The 18,276-nt window shown below is 38.6% G+C and overlaps 1 protein-coding gene across 2 annotated transcripts in view; it reads left to right on the forward strand.

Moving 5' to 3' along the window:
* Positions 1-1,737: 1,737 nt before the first annotated feature.
* The window catches only part of NCOA3 (nuclear receptor coactivator 3), an 84,740-nt gene continuing 68,201 nt past the window's right edge, over positions 1,738-18,276 (forward strand). For both annotated transcript variants that reach the window (XM_075768815.1, XM_075768816.1), the window contains exon 1: positions 1,738-1,873. The gene's annotated coding sequence lies outside the window, so the exon portion shown is untranslated. The remainder of the gene's footprint in view (positions 1,874-18,276) is intronic.

Raw genomic sequence — 18,276 nt, forward strand, 5'->3', positions numbered from 1 at the left:
GTGTTACCACTGCCTATTATTAACCTATTCCTCCCTGCATACCTCTATTGGTTTTGCCAGTAAATGCTCTGTCACAATTCATAGTGGAAGAAGAGAACCTGCAGAAAAGGATTACCTGGAACGGAAGTAGAATTGTTAAACAGCAGACCCCACACTTTCAGAAAGTGCAACGGGAGCTCATCCCTTTTCAGGTACCCTAACAACATGAACTCTTTTCTGTCGTGATAACATGATAGGTAATCTGTCTCTACCAGTTGGTTAAATTTGAGTTCATAAGTACAAACAGACATTTATAATTGGTAAGTTCTTGTGTAGTATAACTGCAAGGTAGAGCTTGCTTTTCCAGAACTTGACATATTCCATTTCCTTTATCTCTCGATTTTTTTGTTTGTAATGCTTGTTTCGGAGGTAGTTAGGGGCTCGCATTGTATCAGCTACTTGCTCATCAGTGCTCAGCACTAGTTTGACATATTTTTTTATTTGGGAATTCCTGGAAGGTGTACTTAATGGCTTTCCTTGTCTGTCCATCTCGAATACTAATTGTGGCTATGGTCCTATGGTCTGCCACTGGAGGCTGCTTCAACTCCTGCATTTAAATGAGCCTCCTCAAAGAGGTGATCTTGACTGACTATGCTACAGGATATTCTGCATTATATTCATGGAAGCTTTTAGATTATGAATATTTAGAAAGATTTAAAATATTCTTCTGACTTTTGTTTATACTAAAATGAGCTCTGTATCAAGAGCTTCGCAGGACTTAAGTCCATGCATTTTCATTATTTCACACTTCATAAATTTTCAAAATAAAAAAAGCATTTTTATACGGCTGCTTTATGAGTAGCTAAAGCTGAGGTATACCATGTTCTCCACACACCTCATTTTAGTCTGTAAAGTTTTAAATACTCATTCTAAAAAAAGTTTATGAAAATAGTATTATGCAAACTGGCACAAAAAGCTTCTACCGTGTGAGGCCCCAGTCCTCCATCTCCTTGCCTTGCTGCTTCACAGATGGCAAGTGAGCTGCTATGGGGAGTTACTTTAAAAACAATCTTTGACACGTACCTGAAGTAGGGAGTAACTGAAGCTATTTATGTTCTTCTTAACTTTTATCCCAAGCTATTTGCATTTTATTAAACATTCACTTCAATACTCTTTTTTTCTTTATTGAAATGGAAAAAAAGACAGTGCTCAGCATAGCAAATGCTCCACAAACACTATTTAAGTGCAACTTTCACCTTACTGTTGTGATTGAATGCTGTGTGCAGAGCTGGTACCTTATTGTATTTTAATCCTTCATGCGTGTAAAACGCTATTTATTAAACGTCGTATTGCTGTGGCTCTCCGTGGACCACTCACAGCTGCAGTGCTTGATACTGGGCAGGGTGAGCGCCAGCCTGACGTTAACCCACGAGCATCTACGAGCGGCAGGGCTGGGTGCACTGCCAGGGTGTGCGCCTGGCACAGGGAGCTTCCCGGGGGACCGCTTCCTCCACCCCGTTCGGCAGTGCCCTTCGGGGACAGCGCTGGAAAGCAGCGGCGGTACCGAACAGCCGGCGCCAGGCTGAGCCCTGGCGACCGGGCCGCGGCTGGAGAAAACAGGCGGCGACCGTAGGGGCTGCTGGGAGGAGCGGTGGCTCAGAAATGGTCGGGCCCAAGGGAGTACTACAAGTACCATGATGCCCCGCGCGGAGAGGGGGCGGGGTCTGGGAGCGCCCGCACTACAGGTCCCACAATGCCTCGCGCCACCTGGTGGCTCCTCTCGGGGAGGTTGGTTCCTATTTAAATCTAGGCAGCGAGGAAAATGGCGGCGAGAGGCTGAGTGTGGGGGAGACGGGGAGAAGGAGACGTAGCTGAGCTTTGGCTCCTTTCCCAGGTGAGTGGGGTTTGGAGGGAGGGAGTAACGAGTGGAGGGAGGAGAGTTCTAGTTCTTGTTCCCCAGCTTCTGGCGCTGGGGTGGGATTGGGATGAGGGAGGGAGGGCTGCCCCTTGCCGGGGAAGCAAGCAGCCTGGGGCTGGCCCTAAGGGGCGGCTCTCTTCTCTCCCTCTCGCCCCCCTCCCCAATATGGATGTGTTTCCCTGCGGGGAGGAGGAAGGGGAGTGTAGACGGGCTGTGTGTGAGGAGTAATCCCAGGGCTGGGCATGAGGAGATTCCTAGGGCAGCGTGTAAATGCCTTTACCTCTTGCTAACCGTTGTAACTTTAGCGCCGAGCGTAGTTCCTGAGGCAGTGGTGGGGGACTAGTGTGTTGAGCTGAAGGCTTCCCGTACCGCTGTGTAGATGATTATCTAAGCAGGGTGAGTTTGGGTGGAGGCTCCTCATGTAACGGTGAGAGACTTGGGGTCGCTATGGATTTGTGTTTAGAATCGTCTGACCCTCTGTTTCTCAGCCTGAGTAGAGGGTGTGTGTGGGTGAAATACCTGGGCTAGAATGGCCCCATCTGCCATTCATCTGGGTTTATCTGATACCGAGGCGGTTCCAAAGACCTTGTTATCTGCATTCTTCTTCTGATCATCCTGTAGCCTCGGTAAGTTTCAGAGGTGACTTCTCTTGTCTCCTTGTCTCTGCTGGTAAGGAAAGGGAGGAGAAATACTGCAAATAAAAGGTTGATTTCTGTGCCTCTCATCCATTTCTGCCTCGTAGCTGCAATGAAACTGGGGTGTTGAGGGATGGAGATGAGAATTTTTATTTTTCTTTTCCCTGAGGTCACATACCACTGTAGGTGTTAGTGATTCTGGGGTATAAATGGGGTGAATATGGGTGTGGATGTTGTCTGAGGTTGACATAATTCCCAGAGTCCTCTTTGTTTGGTTCGAAAGTTGGTTCTGTTTGTGGTTTCTGCTCCTACTCTTACGCACAGTCAGGTTTTCTTTTAAAAGAGAAGCTTCCCACTTTGTCAGCTCATCCAGTGAACGCAGTTTTAAATCAGTCTCTTTTATTCAGGCAGTATGTCCTTCCTCTTTAACCTGTTAAGAAAAAAAATCAGATTCTGCCTTTAAATCTTTTATCTAAAACTTAACAGAAAATATTATGTTGGATTCCATCCAGAATAGCAAGACAAAATTGAAGCAAATCTGGAAGTGTGAGAGACAGTAATGTCTAGCTATCTAATATCTATAATATAATTAAAAAGGACACTTAAAATAAGCTTAAAAATCTGTCATCACTATTGTAAAAAGAAATATTTTTCTTGTGAAATATTTCTGACTTATAACGAGCTTCTGTGCGTGAGACAAAGGTGTGTGTATTTTAAGTATAAATACAGGATAGCTTCATAGTAATAAGTAGTAGCTGAGTGAAAGCTCCAGCATAAGATCTTGGGTTTAGAGGAAACGGACAAAATTGTGAGTTGTTTGTTGGGTGCTTTTGTTATTTGCTTTTTAACTAGATTGTGTGTGATAACATACTGTAATTGTATTTACTGTTGTTGTAATGGGCTGTTTAACCGACTGTTCAGAATTTCATTCAACTCTATTACTACTACTATTTTTTTATTAATACTAATGGATTTGGTACTGTGATACAGCTAGAGGTTGGGGGATAGGGGAAGTGACAGCAGACAGGATAAACCCGACATTCAGCCCGGTTTTTAAGTAGCTTTCCTGATGACAGTGTGCTGTTTCCAGTCTGCTTTTATTTGGCGTGTGAGTTGTACCGGATTTGAGGTTGTTTTGGTGGGTTTTGTGTTGCTTTTTTTTTTTTTTTGTTTTTTATTCTTCATTTGAAACCCCTGTTCATTTTGGTTTTAGATTTATTAACCTGGAAGTTTTTGTTGTCTGCTTATCAATTTTTTGCATAGCATCACTGAGACTAATGTACAGTTGAGACAACATGCAGAGTAGGAAGGAGAAGGAAATCTGTTTTACAGTATAATGTTATCTTTTGAGCATGGGCTTCCCCCCCCCCCCCATTAATAATGAACAAGAAATCATAGTCAAAACCTTCAAGATTAATTTCTATGTTACAGTTGCATAGAAAAGGAGGGTGTTTTGTTGGGAGGGGGTTGACGGTTTTTTTGGTTGTTGGTTTTTGGGGTTTTTTTTAAGAACCCTGAGAAAGAAAGGGTATCTCGGTTATATTTGTCTGCAAAATCAAGCCATTGGTAGCATGTAAAATGATATTGGACGCTACAGTCTGACACCGGAGGTTGCTTCAACTCCTGCATTTAAATGAGCCTCCCTCAAGAGGTGATCTTGAATGACTGTATGATACAGGATATTCTGTGTTATGTTCATGGAAGCTTTTTGATTATGAGTATTTAGAAATATCTTGAATATTCTTCTGACTTGTTTTTATACTAAAAAATGGAGGGGCGGGGGAAGGGAGGAATAGTATTCTTTATGCCAAGGATATGAGAGGCCGGTGAAGAATACCTAAACCTGAATGCTGGGGCAGCATGCCCATGTGCTTCTTTTCTCTGGCTAGATCTATTGATGTTTCTAAATGTAGCGTATTAGGGAAGAAGAAATTGTGAAAGAATTTAACTGCTAGTGATTTAAATCTGCTATGGAATATATTTCCACTCTGATTTTATATGCTGCATTTAGTTAAGAGAAGGTACATCAAATCCTTTTTTACCCCATGTAAATAGGAGGTATACTTCAGGTGGACCCTGTTACTTTAATAATACTTTTAACTTAATTGATGAGTTTTATTTTTAGTTGACAGTTATCAATAAGCTGATTGTCTTTGAAGTGGAACAAAATTAACTTGCCTCCAAACTCAGTCTCATGAGGGATTTTTAGTCTTTTGTGTGCAGTGTGTGGAATTATGGTTGGTGAGGTTTTATGCTTTTAGATGTAGATAAACATTTTTTCTTATGTTGTCTAGAGCCAGCTCTCTTTCTAACACTCTACAGAGGTAAGAAAAAGGCAGTTACTTAAGACAGCATGCTATTTAAATGAGAGGGAGAAGAGGACAGGGGGAACACCACTGGTTTTACTGCTTATTTTGCTTATACCCTGAAAAGTCAGGCTTATTACTGCTGTTGATAAGCTCAGGATATGGTGTAAGTTGCTTGCTTCTGAGATTGTGACAGCTTTTGCAATATACTAGAAGAATGGAGGTGATAAGGTCAGCTCTACAGGTATCTACCTAACTTTAAGTATGATCTAAGTTTGTGCTTTGTGCGTGTTGGGTTTTTTTGGTTTTGGTCATCACCACCACCACCCCTGCCTTGTCACTGCCAGTGTTAAATATGAGCCAGTTCAGGTCAGGTGCAGTTAAACTGTTTGTCAAATGTTCTTTGTTAGGTTATTAATCATTGCCCTATTGGAAACTTTATTTCAAAGCTTTCTTCCCATCAAGTTACCTTTTTTTTAAGATTACGAACAGGGGTAGTGTCATGACTTCAAGTCTAAAACCATCATAACTGCGTTTTATGGACAAGATTGTTCTAGAAATCTGAAAACACTGTAATCTCTCCAGAAAGCATTGTAATTGTTAGGTCAGGGCAAGCAATTCTTCATCAAAGTTGTTACACATGTGGCTAAACTACATAGCAGTTTTTCCCTGATTTATCAGATGCACCTGAAAATGGGGGAGGAGGGAGAAGAGGAAGGCTGCAGAACAATGTAACTGTTATGCTGCTAGCCATAATGACTAGCACCTGCATTAGCTTTGGCTGAGTTTGAGAGTTTGTCACAAAGCCTGAACCCTTTACTGTTTCCACACTTCCCTGCATGTCAAATATGTCAGGGCTATGGAATAAGATAATCTAGTATCACAGGTATACCCAGAAAACCTTTTAGAGGCACATTTTCAAGGTGTGTTTATATAGTTGCATGGAATACTCTGTATGTGACTTTTGAGTTACGCAGATTCCCCCCCCCCCCCCCCCTTCTGTTCTCTGCTGCATGGAAGTGAGAAAATGAGTGGTCTGCTTTTTCAAAGGTAACACTGAAACAGGTTGCATGGCTAAAAATGTTATCAATATAATGCCTTTCTCTTGGGTACTTGTAGCCTAGCACTGTTTGGGGTTTTTTTTCCCCTCCTCCTTGGCAGTGGTAGGAGGGGGACTGAGTGGAATAGGGCAGAAAAAAAAAGGCAGAAGTACCCTTTATCTCCTTGGCCGCAGAGATGGTAAGGCTATTTAATGTATGGATGAAATTTGGTCTTTGGGATATACTTTGCCTAGAATCTCCACAGGGCTACACATGTGCTTTTTCTTGCAAACTTTTAGGTGAGGCAATAGGATGTGATACGTTGTCTCTTGTGATTCCAATAGCTTTCTCTCAGCAAACACAAATGGTAAAAATGAAATCTTCTAGAGTATTTTATTATTAGGCCATACAAATGTTTTTGAATGACACTACCAATATCAAAGACTTAAGAATGGACTGTATTCCCTTCAACAAATACAGTTAGTTCTTAAATTGTTTCTAATGGAAATCCTTCCTACTGTCTTCAACTCGAGTTTTACTGTAGTTAGAAATACATGCAGAAGAGCAGTTGGTGAATGTGGGAAATGGAAGAAAGTGATTCTTAGGGAATCAGACTAGGAAAAAGCAAGCCAAAATCTGTTGTCTAAAGACTATTTGGCAGTTGTCTTTGCTGAAGAAAACAACTGGCAGATTAGGTGTTTGCATGCCACTTTCTGTGTACCAGTGTAGAATAAAGCAGATCAGCCTGTGTGTTCAAAACAATTGTCAAAGATTTTCTAAAGCTTACCCAGTTTATTTAATGTTAAGCATTTCTTTTCAATGCCAGTGTTTCTGGGTCATGTGTGCAACAGAACTGTAATGCAGTACCCTTTTTTTCCTAAGGCAACTGAAGCAAAACTGTTAACTGATATATTGCACTCTTTCCAAGTGTGTTAGAACACCCATTTATGTAGTTGATTACAAGCTAGACAAGACTTCAGTGTCACCATGCTGTGTCTAGGGAAACATCTCTCTTCCTGTTACTGAACCAAGTCAGGTACAGTTGTGATGATATCAAGTGATACTGTATTAAATTAATGTTTTCTTGGAGGGACAACACTCTTGCCTCCAAGAGGAGATCACCTCTATATGACCATAGATGTGCTAAATGTCCTTCCTTTTCTATTCTGATTAACAGGTAATTTTGAAATTTAAAGGAAGAATATCTCTCTCTTCTAGATCATACAGTATGCTTTCATAAACAATTTAAATAGTATCAAAAGCTTGTCATCTTTACCTAATGAAGAGGAAGGATAAGAGCTTTAAGTTAAAGGATCTGTCATAATGCTTAATGGGAAACTTTAAAAAGTGATTGTTAGTGGCTTTTCTTCACAATGAAAGCTTTGTGTTAAATATGTTGGCTGCATCATAACTCAATGCTTTCAGGTAATGCATTAAAATGCAAACTGTGCTGTCCCTTCTAGGCTTTCATAATATTAAGTCATGAGACATCAAGCCTCTGAGGAGTTAGTGGAGATTTTAAAAACAAACAACCAACCACCACCCCAGTTATTGATTCTTTTAAAACCAATATGGAGGTTTTTAACTCTTGTTTTTCTAGAAACCTGAACTTTCATAACTGTTGTGATAAACTTGAGGATTAGTGTGTGTGTGTGTATATATATATATATTTTAAAAGCTGTAACTTGCTGATAATGTTCCCAGTCTACCAGATGGTGCGGTATTGAAATCTGTAAGCAATGGGCTGCATGGTAAAATCAAGCAGACTGTTTCTTATCCCATGCTTTTCTGAACTGCACGAAGTGAGTAGGTAAATATATACACTTGTTTGGCAAGGACAATGTAAAGCTGGCTCATTTGCACCAGCCACTTGAAAACTACTGTTGTAATTCTCTTAGGCACTGTTTTGGAGGCTCATCTTTATTAAAAAGACTTAAAAGAACAAGAGCATAATCTTGAGAAGGAATGTGAAAAATAGTTGAAGTGTTTCTGATGTTTCACTATGCCAAAAAATGACTAAGCAATGGAAGCTCACAGTAGTGATGTACATTTTTTTTTTCCATTTTGCTCATCTCAAAGCCTCTGAATTTTTGTTTTTCTAAGTCTTGAACAGGTATGTTACTGCTCTCAGCTCTAGCTAGAGCACAAGATGGGAAGTGTTGTAGCATAATAAGACTGAGCAGCTATTTCTATCTTGGGAAATAAGTAGTAAGCTCTAAGGATGCTATTTTACTATTTATATGTAAATAAGTGAAATGTAATGTTAAAAATCTTGTGAGGACAAAATCTCTGATATATAGATGAGCTGCTTTCTTAACTTGCATAAGCAATAGTTCACTTTTTTCTTTTAGAATTCTTATTGGTCTTTTTAAGACTTTTAAATGTTGCTGTAGGTCTAGAAGGGAACCTTTCTAAACTGCATGGGTTTAATGTTTTGTTGTTAGTTCCCATTGGCCAAGTATTGATGAGACGAGTCATTTACATACAGATAATGGTGTGAAGTCAAATCCAACTTCTGGTGCAGATTCAGCATGAAAATTTTGGTTATAAAACCACTTATGAACAGACTTGTTCAAAGTACAACAGTCAGCTTCTAGCTAACTCTTACATGAATGATCCTGGAAATCATAATTGTCTTTTGAGTGCTTTCTTAGTTAGCATGAATCTGAGGAAATTATTCTTCTGAGAAGTGTCTAATAAAAAGCTAATAGAAAATGTTATACATGCACACCTAAGAATATAAAATAGAACAATTTTGTTGTTTCTCCACATCCTTTATTTTCTCTATGGTTACCTTATGTCTGTAACAGAATGCTCTGCCTCACTGAAACATCCCAAAGTGATGGAACAGGTAATGGAGCAGGGAGTGGGTTGGGTGGGTGGCTTTTGTTGTTGTCTCTATTAGTGGAAAGGGTTAAGCAGAAGGCAGAAGTAATTTACTTTTAAAAACAAACAACCAGCTAAATGCATATTCTCTACTCCAGTATTTTGAGAAAACTTTTCATTGCTCAGAACAGTCAATCAAGAGGACTGTTTTGTGTTCTTTCTGTACCAGTCTGTGGAACTAGAACCTAAAGCAAAGGTAGCATTCCCCTGTTTTTGCCTTGTGCATTCCAATTGTAATTCTAACACCTCACTGATCACCATACAGAGTGTGTTAACAACTTAACGTTGCTGGGTTTGTCCAATACCCAAGTTAGTGAGTCCTAGAAAAAGGGAAACTTCTGTGCTGCATGCTTTTTGCTACTATATGTGTGTGAGTGGATAACAGCTAATATAGTCTACTTGGATAAACTTTTTCTCAAAGTTTTTAGACAGCTGTTGAGAGTGTATACATATGTGTGTGTGCACAATCACTCAGGATGTGGAAGTGTTGTATTGTTTCTTGGAAGCTTATGGAAGAAGTAGTAAAGGTTCAAAAAGCCATTTCTTCCTCTTAGTCACAATGATGACTTTAAAATGGCTATCTGTTCTTAGCATCTTAAATTTTAAGGAGATGATTTAAAACAAAAATTTGCAACTTCTTTTTTGCCAGTGACTTGGACAGATTTTTCAGACCTCTTCCCCTATAGTAACGCTTTTCTTCATAAAGGCTGGGCTAAAGAGGTTAGATGGAAATAGGGAATTCTGGCTCATGTTGCGCTTCCTTTTGTGCTCTGTCCATCTTGTCTGCTTTAGCTCATTGCAGCAGCAATAGCAGCATCTTTTGTTGTAGTACTCTCTTGGTTTTAGCTTCTATGGAAGCTTTTTTGATGTTGCCAGAGTGGGGATTTCTGGCTCAGTGGACAGACATCAGCATATGGCCTACTAGAGAACCATACTTTAGGTAATGTTGTTAGGCATGCATGGTGTTTTAATCCTTTTAACCAGTACTTACGAAATACTTGGCTTAGATATAAATTAAGTGCTATAAGAGAGAATCCTTAAGTCTTAACTTCTTAAGGAAGTTCAAAAATATTTGCTCTAAGTCATACTCTGCTGTACCTCTCATTTAAGTGTAATTTTGTAGTAGCCTTTTAAACAAGAAAATACAAAAGAACAAATACATTGAAGACATTTTAAAGGTATCTTACTTGGTTGCGTACCAGTTCAATGACATGAGCTGGCATGTGCATTGTTCTTTGTAAATAACTTATGTTTCCTTATTTGAAAGTTTTAATTTCCCATTAAAATCTCTGAATGGGAAATAATATTTTTGGGCAGTAATTGATAGAATCCCTTCTTAATCAGTATTTAAAGTATTTATCTAGTCATAGATAGTTCTAAAGGCAACAAAAGCAAGAGTGCTTTATCTGCAAATTGTTCTCTTGATTAAAATGGAACAAAACTAGCACCTTTGTTAACCTGTAATGTCCATTTGATCCCCCCCTTTAAGAGGAAGGCAGTTCTTTTGATCAGTGCACAGAAAACTAAGAAAAGAAAACATCTGTGCTGGCTGGAGTAGCTTTTGAAGACGTTTGTATTACACCTGTGGGTTTTCTGTTGATCCAGTGAGATGTAAAATGAGTGGATATTTGAGGAAATTCAAGGAGAGCCATCACTTCACAGGGACAGGATAGTTTGCATTGTCATCCACTGTATTTTATGTTCAAATGTAGAGCTACAAAGTAGCTTTATCCTGAACTGCCTCATCTTCTCTTACCCATCTGTCTGTAGTTGGACCTCAGATGACCTCCATATATACGAGCAGGTTTTTTTCCTTCCCCCTGCCCCCCAGTGTTAGCACTGCTTTATGTTGATGAAACTTTTGCTTAAAGATTCCATCTAGGCAGAACTGTAAGGTTGGTTGAGCTGTACATTTGAGAAAACTTAAAAAAAAATCTTTTTAAAGCAGTGGAAATTTCCAGGCTTCACCAAAATAAAAAAAAAATAATATTGAAGTTCTGGTCTAATAACTGCGTCGCAAGAAGAGAGAAATATGAAAAGGAACCGCAGACATTCTGGATGTCAGCCTGTGAAATTTTCCACTATTTCCTTTAGCAACATGCAGGCATGCTTATACTGCTGGAATTTCAGTTGGAACTCTCATTCTGACTGGAACTTTAAGCTACTTGGTGAGCAAATGCTCCCTGAAAATGAATTGTCAAGAAAAAAGTTCTCACTTGTAAGAACATGCATAAACCACTCCCATGCTGGATATCAACTATTGATTATATTAATCTTGCCTTCAATTTCTTGTTTTACAGTTTGTGTTAACTGTTACTATTACTAAATGATCACTGCCAGGTGACAATCCATCTTTTATTGCTTCTGATAGTAATTCTAGACTAATTTCCAATAAGGACTGTATGTTTCTAAACTAGAAATCTTAATTGTCGTATCTTTGATATACTAAAGGAAGAAAGACATTAGGAAACATATCCTGTTCTAATCATTCTTTTGTGAAACAGTTAACTTTGAAACCTATTTGATGGTTATTTGATAAAATTATTGTAGCTTCAGATACATTGGTGAAAATCAAACTGAAAGGGATCTACAGGTTCAACCTCATTTGTCTACCTTGAAGCTCTTTTCTGTTTAAGTTGCTCTTGTTTACCAAAAGGCTCCCTGACCTTTCTCCAAGATCTAGAGGACTCTGTACTTTGAATGTGCCTTGTCTTTCTGTCACTACAGATATTTATTGTTGACTTATGATCTTTTGGGTTAGGGCCTAAAGAATCCTTTATATAATGGGTTGAGGGGTTTTTTGCTTAAATGCTGGGGTGGTGTCTATTATACTGTTCAGAAGGCAAGCAACATGACACCAAACCGATTCATTTCCAGTATTAATTGAAAATATAAAACGAGAACACTTTAAATGCATTCCCATGGAATGCTGTTGTTTCAGGGTAGTGTGGTACACTTCCACAGCTGCTCAAGCCAAGTCAGGGCTATTGTGCTTCCTTTCTGTACCCTCTCGTCCTCTTGCTCTGGGGCTGAGGCCCTTGCAGTCAGCAAACATTTAATTTAAAATTGTCCATTCCCTCCCTCCCCCCAACAAAAAACCTGAACCCCAAAACCAAATAAAAGCACCCACATAACTTGTGTCTGTTAGCTTACCCCTAGTTGCACAAATACCAGTAGTAGTGCAAGGGAATGGGTGGGGTGGGACTAGAGAAGTCAGAGTCTATCAAAATTTAAAACTTGATGGAGTTCCTGTAAGACTCTGTTCCTGAAACAAATGTGTTATAGAAGAAACACTCAAGTGGTACTTGGGTGTAGGAGAAATTCACCTTTTGTCTACCCTGGGGCTGTAACTAGAAAGAGTTGGTGGTGTTACAACAGGTAAGCAACTACCAGTAATAATACATAATGAGTATCAGCATCGGAAAACTAACTTTGCTTAAGTCAACAGGAATTAAGTAGATATATTGTGTGCTGTTCTGAAAATGGATGTTGTGAAGCCTGCAAACATTCAATGTGTATTTGTTACTAGTGTAGCACATACACATATTGCTGAGCAGAATAACCTACTGAAAGGGGGTAAGTACTGCAATAATTCTATTTTGCAGTAAATGAGTCTATAAAATGGATCACTTCTGTAGAGGCTCAGAAGATCAGTAACCCTGTGCTATTTGATCTAGAGTTGAAGGATTTTTAACAGGACCGTAGGATTAGAATATATTTGTTATGAAAAACTTTTTTTATTGTTTGTTTCTCCTATGCCACTGTAATTAGTGGCTGTTCATAGATGGTAAGGGACTTCATGGTTTCTGGTGAAGTTAAGGACTGAACAATAAAGATCTTTACTAGTTGGTGATACTTGTTTCTAAATGAACTTGCAGAGTAGATTGATATACTTGGCAGCATTTATAGAATCAGTGCTTAATAATCTCTAGTGGAACAGTCACTTAACTTCCAGCTTTCACTTCTACAAAATCAAGGTTAAACTTTTTTTTGTCCGAAGATTTTTATTTTTTATGGAGACAAAAACAAAAGGGGAGGGGAGGACATACAGAACAAGTTTTGTGTACAGCTATATCTTTCTTTATACAAAGAGTGCCTTTCATGTCTAGGTCTAGATTGTTTTCAAAGTTAACCTGTATAGCTGGGCCAAAATAAACAATTACGTGCAAAGCTGAAGACAAATTATTATACTCAGATAAAAGTATATTTACTGTAGGGAGCTATTGCTAAATAGAAACATATTCAATGCTTATATGAACACTTGTTCAAAAGGAATCTGTTAATGCCTGTACACAGATTGATAGGACACAGATCAATTTAGAATATAGCCATCTTACCTGCAACTTCACAGAAGTGATGAAAGTGGAAAGACTGGCACATAACAGTAGTTGAGAGGATCACAAATCTCAAATAAGACTTTTTTTAAGCCAAGGTAGCAGTGTTTCCAGACCTCCAGAAGCAACACAGCTGAACTCTTTTGATAATTGCAGAGTACACACAGTTGTCAAAATAATTGAGGTGGGGTTTTTTGTTTCTTTGTGGATTTTGTTTTTGTTTTTTAATTTAAGACCCTGTTGAATGTTAGCTTAGTATTGTCTGGGACCTTTCTTTCCTGTTTTCTGTCTACCTTCAGGTTACAGTTATGGATGCAGGAGCTCTTCAGCCAGGTTTCAGGGCAGGTACTCAACTAACTGAATTAACTATGGACCAGACTCTTTAGAATGGAGTGTCCGAAAGCCTGTTTTAAGCCTGACTTCACTTCTAACTGGAATTAACTCTTAGCTGATATGCAGATTCCACTGGTATGGAGGTTCAGCAAATATTTTTCCTTTGTGATAAGGACAAACACATGAAGTGAGTTGACTTTATCAGAGGCAGAGCAGTCCTAATTCTTGTTTCTAATTAGAATACACAGATGTTTTACCTATCATAGAATCTCTGGAACATCAACAAACTATGAAACTTACCTGATTGGCTTTTTCTGCTGGTTTGAGTTTAAGAAAAAGATGGGTCTTGAAACTGCAGTTTAGTTTTAAAGTAAGTTTTAATGCCTGACTGCTAGGTTGTTATAATTAACTGTCTTAATCTGTCATTAATCCTCTGTCTTTAAACAGAAATGGTTCTGCTGAACACTTCTGTTATCTAGCACTCTTCAATTCTAGATGTTTCATTTTTATTGACATTTCAGTAATGATTTACCTTCCTCTTCCAGAGCTCACCAGAGCTAGCAGTGTGCTATGCAGAGAAAAACCCTTTGGGGCAACACTATTTGTTAGTGCCAAGTTGATTTGAAAGTTTATTCAATGTGATGAGGTTGCACAGGTGAGACTGAGAATATTCTGGCATGCAAAAATAATCCATTGTGCTCCCATTTTGCATTGTCTGACACAGCAGGGCTCCATAAAGCTTATTTGTATTAGAGAATTTGAGAAAAGAAAAAAAAAAAACTTTCTTAAAATTATGTGCTATTGCAAGATTTCTTCAGTAGACTCATTTCCTGGACCAAAGACTGCTCTCCGGATTAACACACTGAGTACCTTCAACTTTCAGTAGTGCATTATTTTAGGGTACTTTATTTAACTCTTCTACTATGTGGACTTTGTATAGCCTTAGTCACTTGTATTCATGCAGAGTATCCAGTGTCTCCCACAGTACAAGAGGTTTTTGAAATAATTCTAAAAAAAACCCCAAAATCTAGTAACTTCCTCCTTAAATATTGAGACGCTAATACAGGATAGAGGTACTTATTATGGATCTGTTGCACCAGATTGGTAGTGTCAGCTGAGGATGTACCACATTTGTGGTGGTGTTACTATGGCAACTGTCTTCTAAGAGCTGTCTCAAGGTCACTCCTCAGTTGTAGCCTGGAGTGCTTGCTGCTTAAGCAAAATATCTACACCAAACAATTTAGGAAATGATCATTCTGCTTTGAGAAAGCAACAATAAGGATGCAAAGCAGTATTTTATTTTTGGGTTGAGGGAAAGCAGGTTCTTTTTAATTACTCTGTATATTTGTCTGTCAGATATTTAAAGACTCTTAGAATCATTGAAGGGCAGATTTTAGTTGAAAAGTAAATCATAACTAATCTAGTATGAATGACATGAATATTGTTTTATTTAAAAGCAAAACAAAAAATAGAACCTGTAGAAGCTGAAGAACTTGAATAGAAAATGGTGACTAATCCTGAAGTCAGGTTTTTATGGTGCAAAAATGACTGCCTACACTGGTGAAAATTTAGACAAGATGGTGAAAACTTATGCTAATTTGAGAATTCAGAGCTTCTTATACTTAAGGGCTTTTTTATGAGACATCCAGATGCATTCTTGCATCTAAATCCTTGTGGATGTAGTTAGAGAATGTCAAATACGCTTAGCAGCGCTTTCAGTCTAATGCACAGTGATTCAGAGAGAAGTCTAGAGAAGGGGTTGTTCATGAAGTTGATCTTATGTCTGAGGTTACAAGAGATTCTATTATACTATATCCTGCATAAAATTGACTTCACTAGACTAAATCTTGATGAGAATGACAGTGTTGTTTCCTTGGTTTGGATAGTTACCTGACTAGTAAAAAGCTATCATGGTTTATATGGCCGTTTGGTTGGTTGGTTTCCTTTTTGGATTTAAACTTGCTTTTCCACTTTCCTCTTGCATCATTTCACAAATTAAAATAGTGGTATGATAGCAACAGAGGGAGCCATTAGATTCAGCAATTGATATTATGGCTGACTACATCATAAACCTTTCACAAAGTGGTAAGCTTTTGTTTTGAGAACTTAATGTATTCAGACAGCAATTTAATCCCTCCTTTTGCTTTTTAGGCTGAACAGACCAAGTTCTTCTAGCTTCCTCAAAAACATGTATTAGCTGGTCTCCCACACACACCTGTTGTTTTTGAACTTCTGATTAGTTTGTAGGCTTTGGGAATACTGTTATTTCTCAAGTGCATGATTTCATAGAATCATAGAATGGTTTGGGTTGAAAGGGACCTCAAAGATCATCTAGTTCCAACCCCCCTGCTACGGGCAGGGACACCCTCCACTAGACCAGCTTGTCCAAAGCTTTTGCAACCTGGCCGTAAACACTTCCAGGGATGGGGCCTCCACAACCTGACATTTGTATGTCTTGTACTAAGAAATACTATACAGAGCTGTCCCCAGAATCATTTCTGTTATCATATCTGGAGCTGTGCACCAGGAGTCACTTCCTATAGCGTGATCTAGATTTGGTGCCATTCTCTAGAACTGAATTTGGAGATGTCTATTTTTAATAAACATAACCAAGATTTAAGTCTTGTCTTTGAGGTCTTTAAGAGTTGGGACTGACTGGAATTTTTATACAAGTAGGCTCAGTAGAGTTTCCACAGAACAAGGAGCTCCATCCTTGGAGTACTACTAGTACTACACAGAGATGATAGGTGAGCTGGTACTTCTATTTCTAGATTAAGAAAAATCTCTAAGGTTGGTCTTTGAGGCATTAATGTTAAGTATCTGTATCTTTTTTTCTCCAAAGCAAGCAGTCTGTTCAAATTTTAACACACATTGTAGCATGAAAATACTAGTGTATCGATTGCTACTGTGTGAGGTCACAGCAAGAGAAGAACAACTTTCACCTGTGTCACAGAACAAAGGTTTCCAGTGCATGATACATCAGTCATTTCCACATGATATGAAGTAGTGCCATATACAAGCACTTCCTTGTCTACAAAATAGTCTTACACAGGCAACTAAGAAATTACACATGGGGAAGTATTTACTGAGAGATAATTTGAGCCACAGGGCTGGTATCTGCATAACTAATTACTAGACACATGCTTGCAGTCTGAGGTACAGGCTTGTCACCCCAAAGCTGTCAATGCAATGCCCTAGCTGTACCACCACAGCTATCTTGTTGCACTGGTCTGAGCCTGTGCTGAGCTCCATGGCAAGTTTATCCAGGCCGTAAACTAAATTCTTGCTGAATGCAACATCTTGGCTACAGTGCTGGTAAACGTAACTTCAAAGCTACCTACAGCATATTCATCCAAACTTCATTAAAAGAAATAATTGTAGAGCAGATATCATTATTATCCACTTAAGAGAAAAATCAGGTTTGTATTTCACTTTATGTGCACTCCAAGAGGGTTTTCTGAAAGTGAACAGGCTAGACTTGTGGGTCAGCCTTACCCTGTGTTTTTCATCGTATTTTAAAGTATATTATTCCTATTTAAGAACTCTCAAAATGTTCATGAGAGAAACAGTCTGATCTTCCACAGCTGTTACAGATTTCTGGAGGATACTGCTAATTGATATCTTTTAACAAAAGTAGGTGAGCTGAGATCCTAGACAGTGGCAATGTTTTATTCCAAGTATTTGTATTGACTATAGCAAAAAAATACTCAAGTTTAGCTACATTAATTGCATCAGCCACTTCAAAAGTTTTTTTCTTTGCAGTAGCAAGGCGGCTTCAACTTTCTAATGCAATATTTTGAACAAAAGGTTGGATACTTTCCTACAGTTGTGCTCACTCCCCTGAAAGTTTCTTCTATTACAGAGCCTTGCTATTTAGTAATTCCAATCCAGTCTAGACTTGTTTTTTTTCTGGAATAATAAAAAACTTGCAAATCTTCTAGGCTTTATTTAGGGAGAAAGAAAAGTTAGCAAGGCACTTCACCACAGATTGATTCATTTAGAAAAGATTTTCACTTTTATTGTTAAAAACAACAGAAAAACCCACCTTGCCAACAAAGAAAACCTGTGTGTGAAATGGAATGTTTCTCTTCTAGAGTTACACTGGCTCCATAGCATCAACGGGGGGGCGGGGGATAACAGCCCTGGAGAGACTTCAGCTATATCAGTTGAAATAAGGATACAGCTAGGGCTATTGGTTAGTCTAAACCAAACAAAACCCCACCCACAAAACACCACAAAAGAATACAACTGAAAAGTGGCTTGTTCTAACTTGCCTAGTATATTAAGGTAGCATTTTTAGCATATTCATGCTAAATTAAAGGCCCCACCTCCAAACCAGGGAAACTGCTCTGACTTTTTTCTGTGTACTTTCATAGGACATTACTTTCAAGAACCTGAGTGGGCATGGAGCACAATTAAGCAATTGCTTGAGTTCTTAATAGAAGATTGGCCACCATCAGTTAGTTTATAGCTGGTGTGTCATAACTGGATGAGTTTCCATTAAGATTTGTTACATAGAACAATATTGTAAACATATTTTGCAGAACAGATGAAGCAGCTTTAATATTAAAACTTTATTGACCCCCCCAAGGATACACCAAGTAGACTCGGCCAAAATGGCTAGTTTTCCAGAAAAATTGTACCACTGGCACTTTTTTTTGAAGGAAGTCTGGAATAAGCCTAAGGTGTAAAGCTCTTTACCTGCATTTCTAACCAACTTAAATTCCTTCGTTGGCAGCTATCTTAGCAGTTCTTTCCTCAAAGAGCAAGAAGAATTTCTTGACAAAGTCTGCTAGTGTTATCCAGTTTGGCATTATCTTGAACCTGCTTCACTCTAAGCACTAA

The sequence above is a fragment of the Balearica regulorum genome, chromosome 16 (assembly GCF_011004875.1).
Source record: "Balearica regulorum gibbericeps isolate bBalReg1 chromosome 16, bBalReg1.pri, whole genome shotgun sequence".
Classification (NCBI taxonomy): domain Eukaryota; kingdom Metazoa; phylum Chordata; class Aves; order Gruiformes; family Gruidae; genus Balearica; species Balearica regulorum.